Here is an 18,619-nt window from a genome sequence, read left to right on the forward strand (position 1 = left end):
GGGCGGGGGGAGCGGCGGGGCGGGAAGGGGATGAGGCCGGAGAAAGGGATGGGGGTAAAAGCCGCAGTTGCGGGGTGTAACGGCAGCGTCAGATCTTTATCCAAACCCACTTTCTCAACCCCGAAGAGAACCTGAGTTTTGAGAAAAGGAACGAAACGTGCTGTCTTGGTCATCACCCATTCACTAGGAAAGATCAACGGAAGGATCCCGAAGTGCTTTCGTATTCAGTTCTGCTCCCGCGGGTTGGGGTTTGTTTCTTCTTTAGTTTTTTTTGAGGCGAAGGGAGGCAAGTTAGCCCAGTATTACACATTTTCTACCCAGAAATACAAACACATTCATAAAGCCCCAAATAGTTTGTAAGTATGGTCTAACACGGAGCATAGAACAGACATGGCAACACTGAAGGCTGAAGGATTCTCATGTTCCTGTGGACCTCCCTGGGTACCTGTCACTGGTTTTTCAAACCCTCTGGTATTCCTCTCCCTAACCCCCCAACTGCCTCTCTGAGGGGAGTTTTGGATTTGAAGCGCAATGTTCCTTTCCATCAGATTCTGTGACTTGTGATTCTATGATCTGATTATCATTTTACCTGTTTAAACGTCCTGCCTCTCGTAGTCGTTCTGAGAATATTTACTAAAGCACTGTTCTTTTAATCATATTTAGGAAATCGAGTTAAACAAATCTTCCCTGAGAAGTTAAACAGCTCACCAGTCGGCTGGTGAGAACTCCTATTATAAATAAATATGGCACAACAAACTCACCAGCACATTGTTAAAACATCTCCAAACTATCTCCCGAACAAAACAAGCCATTGCAATGATGGAACTGATCCATCATAAATACCTCTTCACAAATTACAATTAGGAAAAACCAAACCAATCAAACAGGCTAGAAAGTTCCATGGTGAACTTTGTGCAGGCGTTCCTGAGGGAAGAGCACAAACAGCAGCGGAGCAGGAACAACTTTAGAGGAATTGAAAACCCTCACACAGTACTGCCAAATAATTCATGAAAGCTGAGGACCAGTCTGAACTGAAGGGGATCCTCTGCTTGGTGGACAAGGGGCAAATGCTCTATAAGAATGAAATACTCATTATATGCTATTTTCAACAAGTGTTTCCCATTGGACAGTAACAAATGTTACATAATCAATTGAAAAAATTGAAGAGTTTTCATTTTCTACAGATGATATTACAGTGGGACGACTGATGGACATGGAGCCCTAGCATTTAAACTAGTTCATCACCACCAGGAAAGTCCAAATTCATGTAAGTGTATATATAAATACATATGCACACATAGATATAAATGCATATACACATCAAAGAGCACCTGAAGAGCTGTAGCAACCCCGTTCACCCAGGGAAAGAGATAAATGGTCCAGGCACTCTGTCTGATGGGGTTCCACCTTCCCAACTTCCCTGCGGAGGCACCAGAGGCAGACACTCTGCCAGGCTGCGTGTGAAAGAGGAGAAAGACGGATCATTTTCCTTAGCCTCACCCAAACCCCACCCTAAGTGATGCCTCTTGCCTTTGGAAAACAAAATTCCCCATCTCTGCCAATGCATGAAGGTGACTGAGAAGATGGTGCCAGTTTAGGTGTCAATACTGCAGCTGCAAAGTTAAGTCTGCACTAGGAAAAACCAGAGAGCTACTGTTGTAAAAGACAATGTTTGGTTGTTTATACACCCTTAGATTCCCTATTCTACATGGTTTTTCACAGAACACGTACCTTGTTTGGCGAACAGAATGAATGTTAAGGTGGATGCCATTGGGATGCATAGAGACCTTACGCCTTAGATTTCTTAACTGCCTTTTGCTCTTTAAAAAGGTTGAAGTGATCTGCACAATCTTTTCTCACAGTTTATTAACAAAATCAGGGACCATGACATACCACAAATTATAACTCTGTTCCCAAAGGAGAGGGGGGTGTTTCTCTAGTGTGTATTACAGTATTTTTTATGTACCAATGGAAACTGTTACTGAAGTGCTGACACCTGTGCAAGGTGAACCGGATGAATGTATTAGTGGATAAAATACCCACAGTTGCTCTATTGTTCGGGATCACATTGGCTAGTACAGCCTAGCGAATACCAGCAGGGAGGTTTCCTAGTACTGACAAGGTGACTGAGATTACCTGGCTTGTCTGAGGTGACAGAGTGAATCACAGGCAGGTGCTGGACAGGGACCCACAGGTATGGCTCCTGACAGTTTAAAACACCTACAGGCAATGTTGCCGCACTGCCACCCTCCCTCCTGTCCCCCACCTGCGTGCTGCTACTGCTCCTTTGTGACAACTTTGGTGCTGACCTGAACTGCCAGGTAAGCGGTACTATGTCAAGCAAAGACCTTTCTGGTGGCATCAGCATGTACACATATACATTGGGCTGCAAAGTGCTGCATTGTCTGGTCAGATAAATGCCTGTCCCAGCTCAGCAGGTGAAACAGGGATATGCAGGAGAGAGTAAAGAGGGCTGTGGGGATACCAGCTTAAATGAGTTAAAACATCATGCAACAAGCCCCTAAGTCCTTGTGCTCTAATCCCTAACACCTATCTGTGACAAATGGTAATAAGAAACCTTTCCACAATAAATGAATTCTTGTGGTTTATAATCAGTGCGTTTTACAGGGGTAAAACTATCTTACAGCTTCTGCTTTCAGTTAAGTCCCTGATATATTTAGGGCAATTACTCTGAATAATTTTCATTACAGGAAAGTATTTTCTGACCTTTACATGCATTGCATTGCATTATTGCAATTTTTAAATAATCTACAAACTTCTGCAGAAGTGTTAACTGCTGAATTTAAAGCTGCTGGGCAGTTCCCACTGCAACAAAAAATAGTAAATTATTTAACCATATAAAGGATTGAAAACCTGGATGCTTGTTAGTTGATGTTAGTAAATGTTATCTTTGAATGTAAATGTTACTTGTTTAACACTTGTTAGTATATTGGAAGGGTGGAGGAAGAAAGCAAACATATAAAAAGAAATGTTTTTTTATGTAGGTGAACACATACCGTCCCATCTGAAGAAGGGTTTGTAGCTATAGCAATAGTTACAGTAGTGAAAAGGTATTAATGTCTTTCTTTCCTGTTCTAAAAACATTATTTTTAAACACTATGAATACAGCCATTAGCATAATGCTTAAAGGGCTGATGTACAGTTAAGAAAATGATAAATAATTACAGCAATTACATTATGATGTGACACATCAAGTCCATATTGTCTAAGGCTTCAAATTACCAGTTACTGAACTGTAAATAAGATTGGAACACTTTTTTTTTTCCCAATGGTTATTTCTCTCTCTTTGTAGTTCTGTTGCCAACCAGAAATGACGATATCAAGCAAATGTTTCATGCTACGTATGTTAACACAAAAAAATACAGTCATGGTACTATCAAATACTGTTATATCTTATGGGCAATGAGTTATCAGATTTCAAAGGGCATTTGGTAAGATGGGAACATGTATCCTTTGTGGTCCACTCTTTCCTAATTTTCACAGATCTATAGCTTGCATCTCCTTTGGCCCCCATTTTTGTTAGATCTGTACCCTTAACCACACACAAGTACTCCTACTGTGAGTATCACTCTGTTCTATCTATTGAGAAAAGCAGTTAAGACAGAAGTGTACTACATATAATCTAAAAGGCATGTACTTTTTTATAGCCATCTCTGACTCCTTCCACCTTTACCACCACTTTTTTAAAATGGGGAATTTAGAAAATGCCAGCTGGTAAGTTAGGTTACCTCTGTTTCTTGTCAGACCTGTCTAAGATTTGTTTTTTCTTTGGCTTACATTCAATAATTTTCTCCCTCTATCACCTTTAACTACTTTACTACTTTTTTTTTTAATACTTCTTAATTTCTCTTTTCCACAAAGGCCATCTCTCCCAGTGGTATACAGCCATGATATCTGCATGATTGTCTTCACAAGTCTGAGTTTTCTTCTTTGTTGGCCTCTCTATTCTAAGTTCTTGATCATTTATCATGGCTGTTCTAGCTATGCTTTATCTTCAGTTTGAACATCCCATTCCTTTGAACTACCTAAATTGAAGTCTTGAGTTCATACTTGGTTTTTCCTTTGTTATGGTCTAGGATGCACATAAGAATGCAAGTTTTGTTGCTTTATAATCGCTGGCTCCAGTTTCAGCTTTTTGTCACGGAAGTTGATTTGTGATTCTATTCTTTTTTGAACATCACATTGTTCAGGAAAGATACAAATCCATACCCTTTGGAAACACCAGTTCTGTCAGTAATTACTTTCACCTCTGTCACAGTAGCGTATCATTTAAAGGAACTCCAAATTTCTGCTTCATTCACCCTTAAATAATTTCTGCCAACAAAGACTGTGTTTGGCATGATTTTTCCTTCTGGCAAAACATAACCTTGACTGACTGTTGACAGGTGGGTGTTACCTTCTGAGCCACTTGCACACTGGGTCTCTGCATTTGCACACATCATTCACAGAAGCTGAGGCTGCACCCACACACTTTAAAAATAAATGAGGCTTCTGAAACAAAAACAATATGAACTTTTCTGGAAAAAAACCAAACCTGCAGACAGGTTTTTTTTGCTTTATTGTTTGGTTTTCTTTTTTTTCCAGAAGTGGAGAAAGGCAGCTCTGTACAAACTTCTGCCTCATGGATTGTGTACACTGGATCTCATCTGGATCTACACGGGACTGCTCTCAATTTGAATCCCTATAGATTACTTCCAGCACAACTCATTCTCTCAGGTCCTGGATACCCTTCTCCATGGTGTTCCACCTGCTTGGGCACACTACTAGATCATCCTGGAAAGAATACCTTTCCCTCACACTTGACAGGAGTCACCAGACCACTAAAGGACATGTTCAGCACACTGAATTCTTTCATATATCACATGGCTTATCTGCAGGTATCTCCTGTTCAGCTTCCAATTTCTTGCTCAGTGCAAGACTTAGATAAGCGTTTCCACTCATCATTATTGCTGTTAAAAGGTTAAATCTTTACATCATTTCAGCCCTGCTGACTGCTTGCCATCTGAGTTAACCCGGCCACTGACATGGAGCTTTAAACCTACAATGTGTCTGCAGCCTGAAACCCAGGGATTAAGCTGACATATTGGTCTTTGAACAACCAAGAATCCATTGGGAGTAAATTCCACTGTTATTGATTATACACATATATTTGTAATATATATATGTATATAAATTTATATGTATGTGTAACTTTTATGCAGGTACTTATCTGACAATCTTCTAATCATGCTTTGTGTTGTGTTCACTCACTGGTCAAACAATTTATCAGTCAGTGAGATAATTAAGAACCATTAAACCATAAGAACCTTAAACCATTCATGACAAGCTAATCAAATCACTTATTAGCTTCTACCTATCTTAATGCTCTCTCTAAAATCTTCCAGTGATTCTTTGTGAAAAGTTTGACTAGATAAGACAAAAGTACACTTCCTTATCCTATACTCACCATAACCACCTCAACATTACTTCTGCCATTTTTACAGGCAAGGTCTAGAGTGAGTTTTTAGTCACTCAACTAACTGTAGTAGGAAACCCATCTCAAAAAGCCATAGTTTATGAGCCACTAACTGAAATGATCCAACAGACTAAGTATGGAAGGAGAAAACAACTGTTTTCTACATCTTAATGACTTTGGTTATCATTTGATTTCCTCACCTCTTCCAAGTCTAAATGCCAAGAGTTTATTGATATTTCCTATACTATTTTTGTATTAGTCCTTTCCAGGAAAATGTTTGTATGTATTTCAAGTCTTTCCAGAGCATCTAGCTTATCACATAAATGATAGTCAGCATAGAAAATAATATTTATATATACACCTCTCTGCATCCCAAATTGCTCTCAGAGCAAGTTCCCTGTTTGTTTTGACCAGAAGTGAGAATAAGAATCAGAGCTCTTTTAGAAACAATATACAGATTCCAAAAAGCTGAGATACATCTAGCTGAGGTTTTAGTCTTTTACACTGCACTTTAGAAAATCATTCAGAAAACCTTAAAATATGGAGTTTCAGACTACTTTCATATCCAAGCATGGTCTTAGACCCATTTCATAGAGATAAGCAAACATTAATGATTCAATTCAAGTTACACAGGTTTGTGAAAGTCCCAAACCCGTATTTTAGATTATGACATTAGCTCTTTGCTTTCTCAGGAAATCATTTACCTCTAAGTGCCAACAAAGTATTTTCAATGGGGTGCCCACAGTCAGACACATAAATCCATGCTGAGATGCATGAAGATTATCAGAAAGTGGGCAGCCACTAAAGCATCTACGAATCAGCGGTTTCTACTGACTTCAAGGCACAGTGAAAACTAAGTTCTGCTAAAAGCTAGTATTTTTTGTTTGGTTTGGTTTTGGTTTGGTTTTTTGTTTTTTTTTGTTTTTTGTTCAAGAGGCCACTGTTTAAAGAAATTGGAGGACCTAATACCATGCTAAATGGTATGTTCAAAAATATCCAAATTGGTAATCCATGAAAACTATAAAAATGTTATTCACTCCGTCATTGGACTACCCTACCTTGGACAGCAGTACCAGTTGCACAGTAAACTATATTTGTCGTCCCAAACCCCTTTTGGGAGTACTGGCAACCACGGAATCAAAGTTCATTACTTTACTCGCAAATACTAAAAGGTATTTTGTTTTACTGCCCTTACTGGAGAGCTAGAAAGAGACACAGGTATTAAACAAGTCCTCAGGCAGAATACAACTCTAAGCAAACTAGAATATTCAACACAGTGTAGTTTATTTGCACAGATAATCAACCAAAACTTTTTCTGGACTACAAAACTGGGTGCTGGCTTACTTGTGATAAGCCACAGAGTACTACAACATGTTAGCTCATGCTTGGTAGCAACAGGTTTGTTTTCCAAGGTTGTGCAATCCAAATTCCTTTTCTAAGAGATGATTTTGAGAAGCACTATTAAAAGGAATAATTAATGAGAGCACTGGATACTAGAGAAGTAAATCTTTTTTGTGGTAAGCTTCAAACATTGAAAGTATCAATTTATAAAGAACTAACATAATTTTAGGAATGGGAATTTCTGCTAGTGCACTAAGTTTCTGCTCATTACATTACAATCAGGTCAGTGTACCCAGCCGTAGCACATGACAGAGATTTTAGGAACACTGTTAGGGTCACATTTACAATACAAATTGGGAATGTGTTGCAACTGCATTCTTTGATTTGATTGTAATGTAGATGACTGTAAAGCTAATGAAACATCATCTACTATTCACAGGAGAAACCACCAGCTGTTGCTTAAGCACAGTTTAAAGACAGTTTTGTATGAAACAGGTTATGACGGTTTCATCAACCAACAAGGACCGAGATTTTTTCCACGTTATAACAAGATTCTTTAACATACTCAAAATACATTTAATACAGGTTTTGCTAGCAAAGTGCTAAGACACTTCAAAATTCATTGCACAGTTTCATAATAAATGTCTCCTATATTTTGACATAGATAAAGTCAGTTTTCCTCTGCTGATAGTTGACCATTTGTTCAAGCTGAATGGTGTTGGGCTTTATTTTCACAAGGGTTTGAGACAACATTCAGGCCTACCAAATCCAAAATTTAGGTACAAAAATTTAAATAATATATCTCTCCTATAGGTTGCTTTCATCTGGAAATCAAAAAGCACCTTCCTAAGATCACTATCATTTTCTCAATTTTCAGACAAGAAAACAGACACAGGGATGTGCTGCTACACGCCCAACATCAGGCCAAAGACTGGTAGCTAAGGTAGCTGAGGTACAGTCCTATGTCAGTAAGTTATTTCCCATTTGTTGGGATGTTTCTATTTGTATGCTATTTAGATGTTTCTGTTTTGTAGAGCACTTAATACAATAATCCTGGTGATACTGTAAAAGGATCCAGTATAAAAATTAAATTATACCAGAGCAGAGGAAATATTTTTGAGATAGAGTTCATAAATCATTATGGCAAGTCAATAAAATCTCTAAATATAATTTAGAGGTGTCGTGTTTTCAGGTAAAAAAAATTGCTCTAAAATTCTCTAGCAGCATAGAAAGACAATACATAATCCAGCCCACATATGACTGATACAAGATTAACCATCAAGGTTTTCTGGACAAATTTGAACCAGCACAGGCACTTGGAACCAAATCAATAATTTGTATCACTTTTACCTCCAATTCTTGAAACAGTTTGAGTAACACCTACACTAGTTTTAGTCTTTTATTAAATCACTCCCCAACTAGCAGATAAGAACTGTTAGTTTTAATCCCAAATTCATACACTCCTGCCTGCTCTTAACAAAGATGTATGTAAAGATTCCAGGTTTTAATGGTCCTAAAAAACTGTAGTACCACCAACACAGCAGATTTGCTTATGGAAACCTCTTTGCAGAACCCGGCTATAATGTCTGGGAAGCTTGATTTTTAAAGCACCTACTGCTACAGTCTCTGAGAGTCTAATACACATATTAATCACTGCATTAAGTAATGTCATGAAAAGTAGTGATCATCACCATTCTCAGTTTCGGGAGCTTCTCTTGCTTGGGTAAATTTGCAATGTATTTTATTTTGCAGTTTGTTGAGCTGACGTTGCTCTTGCTGATAAGAAGTATGATTTTATTTATTCTAGGTAATCTGATCTCTTCTAGGGGACCCAATCCTGCAGGTAACCAATATGTCAAATCTCCCCCACAAATCTTGCCTTCCTTCAACGTGTCAGTGATTCTTGTAAAAACGTTTCCTTTGCAGTTAAGGTCCCTAAATAAGTCTACTTCGAATGCAGAGAGACCTGAGGAAGTGAAAGTGACCAGCTGCAAACCAGGAATTCGACTAAAAGGCTTTGGGGAGCCAGCACACCACCTTGAGGCATAGATGTGCAAGTCAGTACTACTGTGTTAAAAACAGCATCCTTACACCCGGCCCAGCATGGGGAAAACAGGACAGCAAACAAACAAGTTGAATCCTACTACCCTCTTTTGCAATTTTCTACTCAGTAAGGAAATCCCTTTTCTGTATCCGTTCAGAGCACAGCGACTCCATTATCCATCTTATCATCTCATCCTGACACCTGATGTTTCTTCCAGATTGTTACTCTAAGCTCTCATATCTACAAGTACAGTTGTACTTGTGGTCAAGTACAATTCAAGTTTAAATCTTAAATGGTGTCACTTCTTAGTGCCTCAGTGTAGCCATATGTAAAATGGGGATAATTACTTACTTCATTAAGGTGTGGTGCTTGTAAAATGTTTGAGAGTCTCAGATGAAAAGGAGTGCTTGCAAAATGTAATTATAATATTACTATGCCAGAGGTAAGGCATAGGCTTGTGATTCCATGTACAGTGTTTAAATACAATTACTTATCTATCAAAATCACGAATCTGTGCTATTTCTCCCTCTCTCAGCTCCTGATCCTCTTACCATTAATAACCTGAGTAATCCTGACTCCAGTGAATCTGCTCACTTACTCCTTCAGTAAGGTATACAAGAAACAAACAGTAACACCAACTCCAAAATAGTATCAATTCTCATTTATCACTATTTTTAATAATTTTCCCTGTTTGCAAGAGTCCTTAAGTTCCTCAAGGCATCACAGTTATTTTAAAGGGATACCTGCCTTTGACATTTCTGTAGATGCCCATTGGTACCAGAGGTATTTTGTACATACTTTCTAGAATGTGTATTATTTTTGGAATGTGGGTAATTTTAAATAAGTGTAGTCTTTCAGGCAAAAATAATTTTGCAAATTGCCCATTAGCTATGATGCACAAGAGCATCTACACATAATTTCTAATATTCACATTGCTCTTAAGCCTACTTGATTTGGTGTGGTATGTTCAACACCTGTTGATAGTCTCAACCTTCCTGACGGTATTCCTACAGCATGATGTGTTCCCTGCTCCTTTTCTCATTTGTAGCAGGCATCAGATCTGCCAAGTCTTGGGCATTTCGTGTAATTACAAGTCACCACATTTTAGGCCAACTTCAGGTTTTCTCCTGCTTGCTTTCCAGCAAGGCACAGGCATGACAGCAGGATCATGAGTGTTTTCCATTCTCGGGTGTTTTACCCTCTGTGCAGCTGGAAGAGCAGGGATAATCACCCTTCTAGAAGTGAGGGTCACACAGTAAGCAGGAGACCGAAAGGACTGAGATGGGAAGAGCAGAAGCAAACACAGGGACAAACAATGCTGTCGCGCAAGGCTGCAGGAGACGGACAGGGAGTTAAGGAAGGGCAGAAAAGTGGCCACAGAGAAGCAGGGCGGTACCGCGCCTTCGTACGGGAGGGCTGGAAGGAGATCTCAGGAGCTTCCAGGCCCACGCGTGCAGAGCCTGTCTCGGCTCCCCGCCTGCCCCTTCCCAAAGTCTGTCTGGGGGTGCTCCCCCAGCTCCGCCGGTGCTCCTGGGCGGGCCGGGCCGACACGTGCGCGGAGCCCCACGGCAGGAGGGGCGGGAAGAGGCCGGGAAGGGGCTGGCACCCGCACCTGGTAGCTCTGCCCTCCTCGGGAGAGCCGCCGCCGGCACCCGCCCGGATTGGCAGGAGCCTGCGCCCTCCTCTTCCTCCCTCCTTTTCCCTCCTCCGCGGGGTGGGTTTCAGCCCTCCTCCTCCTTCCTTGGGGAGGGGGCAAGAGTTAAAAAAAGAAGGAAAAAAAAGAAAGAAAGAAGGAAAAAGAGAAAAGAAATCCCAAGTCGCGTCCCCGACGTCTCCGGGCCCCGCGGCCGCAGCGGCCGCCCCACATTCCTGGCATTCCTGGGCCGTGACTCCCCGCGCCGCCCCGGCCCTAGCCCAGCCCCGGCCCCGCCGCCTCCCCGGCCCCTCCCGCCCGCCGGCCCCGCTCGCCCCCACGGGACACCAGTCCCCTCCCTCCCGCCCTGCCTCCCTCCTTCCCGCACCCCGCGGCCGGCAGCAGGAGCTCAGGGCGCCCGGCCCTCCGCGCCGCCACCGGCGGCCGCAGCGCCCTCCCGGCCGCCCCGCCGAAGTTCCCCGCGGTGGCCGGGCCGGGGCGGCGGGAGCCGCTCTCCCTCCGCAGCGCCGGGTGCCGGCGGCAGCCGCGGGCCGGGACCGCCGCCTCCCGCGGGCGCGCACAAAGCCGGAGCCGCCGCGCTGCCCAGCAGGTAAGGAGCCGCCGCCGAGTTCGCTCGAGTTCGGGCGCGTCCCCGCGCAGACTTTGAAACAGCCCGAGCGCTGCCTCGCACTCGGCAGCGTTTGCGTTGGGCTCGCCGTGCTAACACAGCTCCGCCGGGTGTGCACCGCTGCCTGTGAACCCACCAAAATAGCCATGTTTGCCTTATAAATGCCAGTCGGTGACCTGCGATAAGCGAGCCTCGGACGGTCCGTCCAGCCCGTGAATTTAATCTGTTAGACACCCAGATAACACGGCATTTGTCTAGTCAAGAGGTATTTGTAAATAGCGAGGAACGGGCAGGGCTCCGTGCTGGGCTGCCCCTATTTACATCGCGGCATGCCCGTGTTTGCCTTCCCCCCGCCCGGGGCTTTACCTTGCTCTTTGTTAGTTACAGTCAAGCCTAAACTGGCCGTCTTCAGCAAGTCTGTAACTCTGCCGAGTGCTACAGCAAAGATCGCGGCGAGGCAGGGAAGAGTGACATCTACTCTCGTTTCTGATGTGGCAAACTCGATGAATTGTTAAGATCTCAAACCAGCTCACTTTATTGGGGTGTATTTGGGACAAGCGTTACATAATGTATATGTGGTATGTGGATATAATGTGTACTGGAGCTTTCCTATTGAGAACGTTTTATCTCTCTGATTTGCGTAAAATAATCATATGTTTCCACTATGAGCAACTCTTTGGTTGCTTGTAACTTTAACAAGGTGGGAACAGTGACCCATAAAAGGCTGATTCAGTATTCAATATCCCAAGAAGTTTTCTGGGATTTTTTGGCATGTAGCCTGAAACCATAGAAGAAATGCTTTTACCAGAAGCCAGTTCTTTTTTCTTTAAACTCTGTGCAGATAGTTGTTACAGGGTTTGGTTATTCCGAAAGTACAGTTACATGCTGCATTTCTTCAGAGTTTGGAAAAATATACATATAAAATGGCTCCCCCCAAAATCACAAGTCACCACCTGCCAACTTCCATATTGTGAGAGGAGGTAGGACTTTTTGGGGAGAGATGTGAGGGGAGGCAGCCCCAGCAGAGACTGCTCTCTGGTTGTCCAGCTGAGAATGTCCCATCAAATATGAGTGACAAAATACTGATTAAACAGCTTTTGCTCTTGGCCTCTGGGGGTTTTGTAGCTGACATCTAGTACATGTTACACGGTGTAAAATAGAGTGTGTGTTGATATTATAGTAATGCAAATTAGCTTTAGGGCCTGTTCAGTTATCGGCAGTACTTGAACTCTCTCTGGCATCTTCAGAAGGCTGTGCCAGAGTTGCTTACAGAGGACACTTGTGTGTATCTCATGGGCCATGGTGCAAAACTTGGGAGCTTTGCAAACTTATGGGTTGCAGCACAGTCCATCAGCTAAAAGGTAGTCCCTAAAATCTGTGGCAGAGCTTGTAGGCCATCAATTCTGCCAGTGCATTTGTGTGCGAGAAGCTGTATAGCATGACTGTCTTGATGCATCCTCAGGGAATCCAGTGGTGCAGACCAACGCCAGAGCAAGGGCTGCTGGGCTGATCTCTGTACTGAGCTTTTGTATGTACATTATATTTACAGTTTTACACGTGCCTTTTAAATGTTTCTGTAATAGTAGCAGAAGTAGCTTTGGTGCAGCGTTGTTCATGAGGGTTAATTAGCAACCAGTGTTAGTACTAATGACTGACTTTTCTCCTGGTCATTCTCGTCCAGCAGAAGCCCATGAGTCAGTTATTGTAACTTAGGTATGGAATGGCTTTCTATGAAATGCATCTACTCTTGTGCACTTAGCAAATTGTTTTGGCCACCAGTGGCTCCTCCAATCATGGAGAAAGTCTTTTATATATATACACACAAATAGAGGTGTGTGCATTGTTCTGATAACTCTATGGCTTCCTTTTTCTATGTTTATTTGGTACTGCTGAGCTAATCTGCTGCTCTTCATTCTGTTTCTCTTCTTATGCAGTGAGGCTGTGTTTGATTAATTGTTACTTAAGTAGCTCATTTTAATACGGATTTATATTTAGCATAGGTATATGCAGTATGAAAAGTGTATGTTAACTTCATCTCCTCAGCTGGAAGCAAATCCTGTTGCAAGGGTTTGTCAGCTGAGGGGGGAATGTATAAACTGCTGGTAGTATACAACAGGTAGAAAGTTTCCAGCAGGCAGTGCTGCTCAGTAGCATATAGGTCCTAGTCCTGCAGAGACCCACCCATGTGCTTCAATTTGCCTTCATGAATAGTACCTTTGAAACCATGGGATTTCTTTTATATATGTAATAATAAACATGTATACAAGTCCTTGCAGGAGCCAAGCTATAATACTAGTATGCAGTATATTTGTGCATGTGTATCCAGCTCAGTTGTTAGAAGATTTCAATAAAGGCTTAATTTTTATGCTGAGCAAATGCCATAAAAGTAGTTTTTATGTCTAAGTCCACTGTGAAGTACTGCATGCCTTGGCCTATTATGCTTTGTGGAGTTCCATTGGAACAGATCCTGATCTTTGAAAATAAACCATTACTGTGTAGATTTTCCTCCTGTGAGGAGGGAGTATGGCACAAGATTGTGCACAAGATTCTCAGAAGTTTAATGTGCAAAAGTTGGGTTCCTTTTTCAAAATCTATTGGTTTTCTATTCAGAGATTTCTTGAAAGCTGCTGCCTCCACCTGTGAAATTATTAAAAAATGTATATTAAAAGTAATAATTAAGGAGTAGTTCCTAAAGGAATGGAGCTGAAGTCCATGTTTGAGGTAAAAGTATGATTTTGGTTTCATTGTCTAACCCCTATCCTCCTGTGCCTGGTGCAGGGACCTTAAAACTCAGTGGGCACACGTAGCTTCCTCTGGTGGTGCTGGATTCAGTCCATGTCCAGAGCAAGTGTAGCCTGTCCCATGAGGTGCCCATGTTCTGCTTAAAGCCTTTTGGTTTGCTGTGCATGTGAAGCTGAAGAGGTGATCTGTGAGGAGACCTGTCACACCCTCTGAAGGCATAGGGCTCCTCACCAATGTAGAGATAGCCCCAGGAGCTGGAACTGCAGTCCATGACTCTTCCCCTTTCCTCTGGGCTGTAGGATGGAATGAGGAGAAATCTGGAATGTGAAAGGATTTAAGGACACAAGATTATGGTGCAGCACAAAGTATGTAAAAAGAAGTGTGTATTTGTTCTAAAATGTATTTCCCACCTTATCATGGCTGTCCTAATAAGCAGTTGTGCATGCTATTGTCAGCTATATGTGAATATCTGAGGGACTATGAATTTAGCTAACATGAAAAAGGTTTTCTGACCAAAGGACTTTTCTGGAGGATTTTGGGTGTATGACATAATGGATGCATGCTGGCTTGGGAAGAAGAGAACACTGACCCCTCTGATGTCCTGTAGCCATTGTGAGAGTCTTATTTTCTGCTCTTGTAGAGTTTAGGTACTGAGCTTTGCTCAACACCAAGCATGTCTTCTGGAACCTGCAACTCTCCTTTCTAATTCTCAGTCAGTCTACCTGTCCTTATGACTAAGAATACTTTTTTATTTTGTCAGTAACAATGTAAACCTAAAATTACATTATGTGATGTATAAACACCTCTAAAAAGAGGGTGGTGAACATGTGTGTTGGTGATCTAATAAACTAGATGAATGATGGTGTGCCAAAACTTGCTAATGATGCAAAAGTGTTTGGATTAGGCAAGATTGAAGAAGACTGAGAAATTGTAAAGGGAATCCAAGAAAGCTGGGTGAAAGGGAAGCATAGCAGATGATGCTGATAAATTCAAGAATGTGCATGTTAGACGGAATAATCAAATTACTTGTTCATGTTACTGGTTTGTAAATTAACTGTATTTATTAAGTTGGAGAGGAAGATTTCAACAATGTTTTATTTGAACTTGTGCACCTTCTTAATGCTTAGTGTTGGGCAGGAGAAAAATGACACAGTTGTTTTGCAATATGGTGTTAATGACACAAAGGATGCTATTAAACTGATGCTCAGATTGACCTGGAATAATCAATTTGTGATTGCCTGTCAAAAGAGAGTGATTGAAAAATGTTTGTATGAAGCTGAACTGAAAATATTAGTGTAGCACTGTTTCAAGGGGGTTGGTTAGAGGAGGTAGGATGTGTATGTGCAAAATAGTGGTTGGCTGTTACCTTTTGATACAATGACTGGTTTTAGGGAGTAGTTTGAAAGACAATGTGTATAATACTCCTAAATCAACATTTCTGGTGTATACCACCGAAGGAGATCATACAAACCAAAAGCCTGGTAGGATGAACAAGATGAGTGAACTGTTCTAGGGATGGGAGGAAGAGTCACAGCTACACCTGAAGGGATGTTAACTGTACTGCTCTAGGGCATAAATCAGCCCTATGACAGGGATTGAGAAATTTCTCTTAGGATAGATCATGCTATATGTGCCTGCTGTGATATTTTGTATGTTTTCTTACAGGGTAAGCCGCTGTTAGAAGCAGGATATTGGGCGGATGATTAGACAGTATAGTAATTTAGTTTCTGTATTGTACTGTGAATGATGCTGATTTTAATTACAAATTCATGCAGGTGGAATTGAAAGATTAATTTCTTTGTATATGTTCAGGTTTCATGGAAAGTATGCATTAGACTTTAAGTCTTTAACACATTCAAGTTTTAATTTATTGAGACATGCTCTGCTGTGGCCTGGGCAGGCGTAGAGAGGAACAGAAGTGATGATTAGGCTTCATTTAAAAGGCAGATAGCACTGGTATCTGTTATTAATCAATTTGGTTATGATTTCTAGTATGTTTTCTGATGAACAAAGGGTATTTTAAAAACTTGGGTAGTTAATATAAATAGTTTTGATTTCTGTAACAGAATGATATTTCTGTGTCTGGCTGTGAGAAGCACAGGGACTGGTTTATGGATATAACTACATCTTTTGCAACTTAGTGGGTCTTTCACAGAAAATATTGCCAAAAAATTGTGTACCAACACTGTGGAATCCTTGCATATCTGCAGGCTGGAGGGGAAAGATTGATTTAGTGGCAGGCATTGTGATTGATCTAACAATCAACGCCTCATGTTAACAGACTAGTGTATGTAGTATATAACATAGTTAAGAGTTGTCTGTAGAAGTTTCAGAAAACTATGCTATAGCTTAAAGAATAAAAAGCCAGGACTTGTGCAACTTTTAGGTAGTCTAAGCAGCGAGAATGAGCTGTCTTACGGACTGCCTGGCAGCTATCTGCAAAATAAAATGTGGACTGACTTTGACTTCCCTCTTCAAAAGGCTGAAGCTGTTGTGAAGGCAGCCTTGCACTGCTTTTTGAACTTAGAAAATAAAGTTTATGGGAAGGCTCTCATTTTTAAAGGTGCATAAAAGTGATGTCCTCTCTTGGGACATCCTTTGACCATTGGGCTGGATTCAAAGCATATCTCTCTGAAGGACAAAAGGTCGGGCCTTAGCCCAGGAGAAGTTGGCAGTGTAGAGAGGCAGGAGGTTACCAGTGGTTGTTTTAACTTGTGTTTGTGAAATTTCTTGTTTTTACAACTGAGAAAATAGTTTGCATTCCTAAGGTTTTTGAGATTAGCTCTTATCATGAAACTCCCTCTTTTGAGAGGAGGCATTCACTACCTTGTAGATAAAATGCCTTTAGGTTTTTATTGGTGATGATAATTAAGCCAGGTTTTTGGACAAGCCTGGGCAAAATCAGGGGACTTTGCCCATCAGAGATTCAACAGATAGAAGCCAGATCCTATTTTTGATGTCTATTGCTGATGCCATTTTGATTTTGACCTCTTCATGCAGGACTTCTATTTGTTCTTTCAGTGCAAAAGGTATCCTGCTGGTAGTGGAAACCCTGCATTTTCTGGGTATGTGATATGCAGTGCTTATCTTAGGTGCATTGAAAGGGAGACAGTGTGTAAGGGAATTTCTACACAAAACATTGTGCCTGTTGTTTACCAGGACAGAGGGAGAGGAGAGGGGAAAAACAATATATTCAGTGGCTCAATTTGCCCTGTGCTGAGGTGGAGTGAAACTTCTGATACCTTCAGAAGGGAGCAGGCCTTGAAAGTCTTACCTCAAATATAGAAAAAGAGGGATTTCAGAGGAAATCCGACTTCTCCCCTAAGAACTTTGTGAAATGCCTGATGTGAACAGACCTGCCTCAGAAAGAAAATCCCTGATGAGCTTTGGGGGTGGTGGGAATTTATTTCAAAGGTCCTGGAAAACAGGCATCTGAAATGATAATAATTTTTCGTTTATTTTTCTTGTTTTTCCTAGTTTGGTATATTTTAAGAGCTTCTGAGTGGAATTGATGTCTATTTACATTCTTCATAGTGTTGTGAAGATTCAGCCTGTTTAGGAAGATGCTTTGGTCAGCTTACCAGATCAAGAAATTGGCTGCTAATTGAAGGGGATGACTGGTGCAGTCTGCTGCTGGTAGACAGAAATACTGACAGAGCTTCAGAGCTCTGGCTGTTTCAGAATGGAGGGTGGACAGGGCAAGTTTCTGCTTGTGAATGAAACAACTCACTCAGACATAGTTGAGTAAAGGTCCTGTGAGTCCTTCCACCTTTGCCAAGACTGTGCTGTGGGAATCTGTGACAGCAGAGGAAGCTAAATCACAGTTTTGATGTGCTGCTGATCCCCACTTTGTTGAGGTTCTTTTTGAGAGCAAAGAAAGGCAGTGACAGGGTTTTTTTTCAAGTTCTCTTCCATGTATCCATGTTGCCCTTCCTAGCTTGGTGCCCTAAAGTGCATCTTTGTGTTGTTGGAAATCTCATTTGTAAAACAGAACTCAAATATTGCAGGAGGGCATTATTGAGGTGGGTTAACATTTAGCATCCAAATGGTAAGTATGTTTGTTGCTGACAATTTCACTTCCGTTTTCTTATTATCTTTCTTTCTGACAAGGGGGAAATAAAAGCTGCTATTTAAAGATGAACGTTATTTTTGCTTTTTGCATATTTTAGGGCTTTTGCTATGCAGTTTGATGTTGCATGCTGCTTAACATTATGTACAGAGAATTGTTTAAATAAATACAATTCTGTGTATGGAGAGATACATTTCAATTCAAAAATAATGTTTTTGAATTCCTTTCGGTATTGTAGAATGTACTGGGAAGTTTACAAATAGGAAAAGACAAAATACATGTCTGGAATTACAGTCTGAGGAAGAGGAGAAGAAACGGTTTGGTGCAAGAGGCAAATGGTGTGTTGGGGAGTGCTGGCATGTATTATAAGAATTTTGGTTTCTTTGGTCATGGCCTGCCCTCTAAAGCTGGTTCACCTCTAGAAAGTTTTTCTGGTTTCTGCATTTGATTGGTGATTGCCATGGGCATTTGAATATGCAAAATCAGAAATGCAGATTTATGGTTCAGTAATTGAGACAGTTGTTCTGGAAGAAAATTACTGATACCACCTCAGGACCTGCCTGACTTTGTGAAGCGATGAGCATTTCTCTGGAGCTGGAATGAAAAGAAGCACCTGTAAGAAGAATGCAGTAGCTTGGGGTATGAGATAATCTCTGCTTGCTGTGTGTTAGCTTTGCTCTGGCTGC

At 41.4% G+C, this 18,619-nt stretch overlaps 1 protein-coding gene and 1 long non-coding RNA gene across 3 annotated transcripts in view; both read left to right on the forward strand.

The window, feature by feature from the left end:
- Positions 1-1,244: 1,244 nt before the first annotated feature.
- Positions 1,245-9,154, forward strand: LOC121675989. The gene is made up of 4 exons (XR_006020324.1): positions 1,245-1,267; positions 7,695-7,769; positions 8,625-8,660; positions 8,744-9,154. It is a non-coding gene; the product is annotated as an uncharacterized LOC121675989 (long non-coding RNA).
- A 1,850-nt stretch (positions 9,155-11,004) lies between these two features.
- PTPN14 (protein tyrosine phosphatase non-receptor type 14) overlaps positions 11,005-18,619 on the forward strand; it is a 111,930-nt gene continuing 104,315 nt past the window's right edge. For both annotated transcript variants that reach the window (XM_042051749.1, XM_042051750.1), the window contains exon 1: positions 11,005-11,104. The gene's annotated coding sequence lies outside the window, so the exon portion shown is untranslated. The remainder of the gene's footprint in view (positions 11,105-18,619) is intronic.

This window comes from Corvus kubaryi, unplaced genomic scaffold (genome assembly GCF_017639235.1).
Source record: "Corvus kubaryi isolate FWS band 111438036 unplaced genomic scaffold, C.kubaryi_AGA036_p1.0 76, whole genome shotgun sequence".
Classification (NCBI taxonomy): domain Eukaryota; kingdom Metazoa; phylum Chordata; class Aves; order Passeriformes; family Corvidae; genus Corvus; species Corvus kubaryi.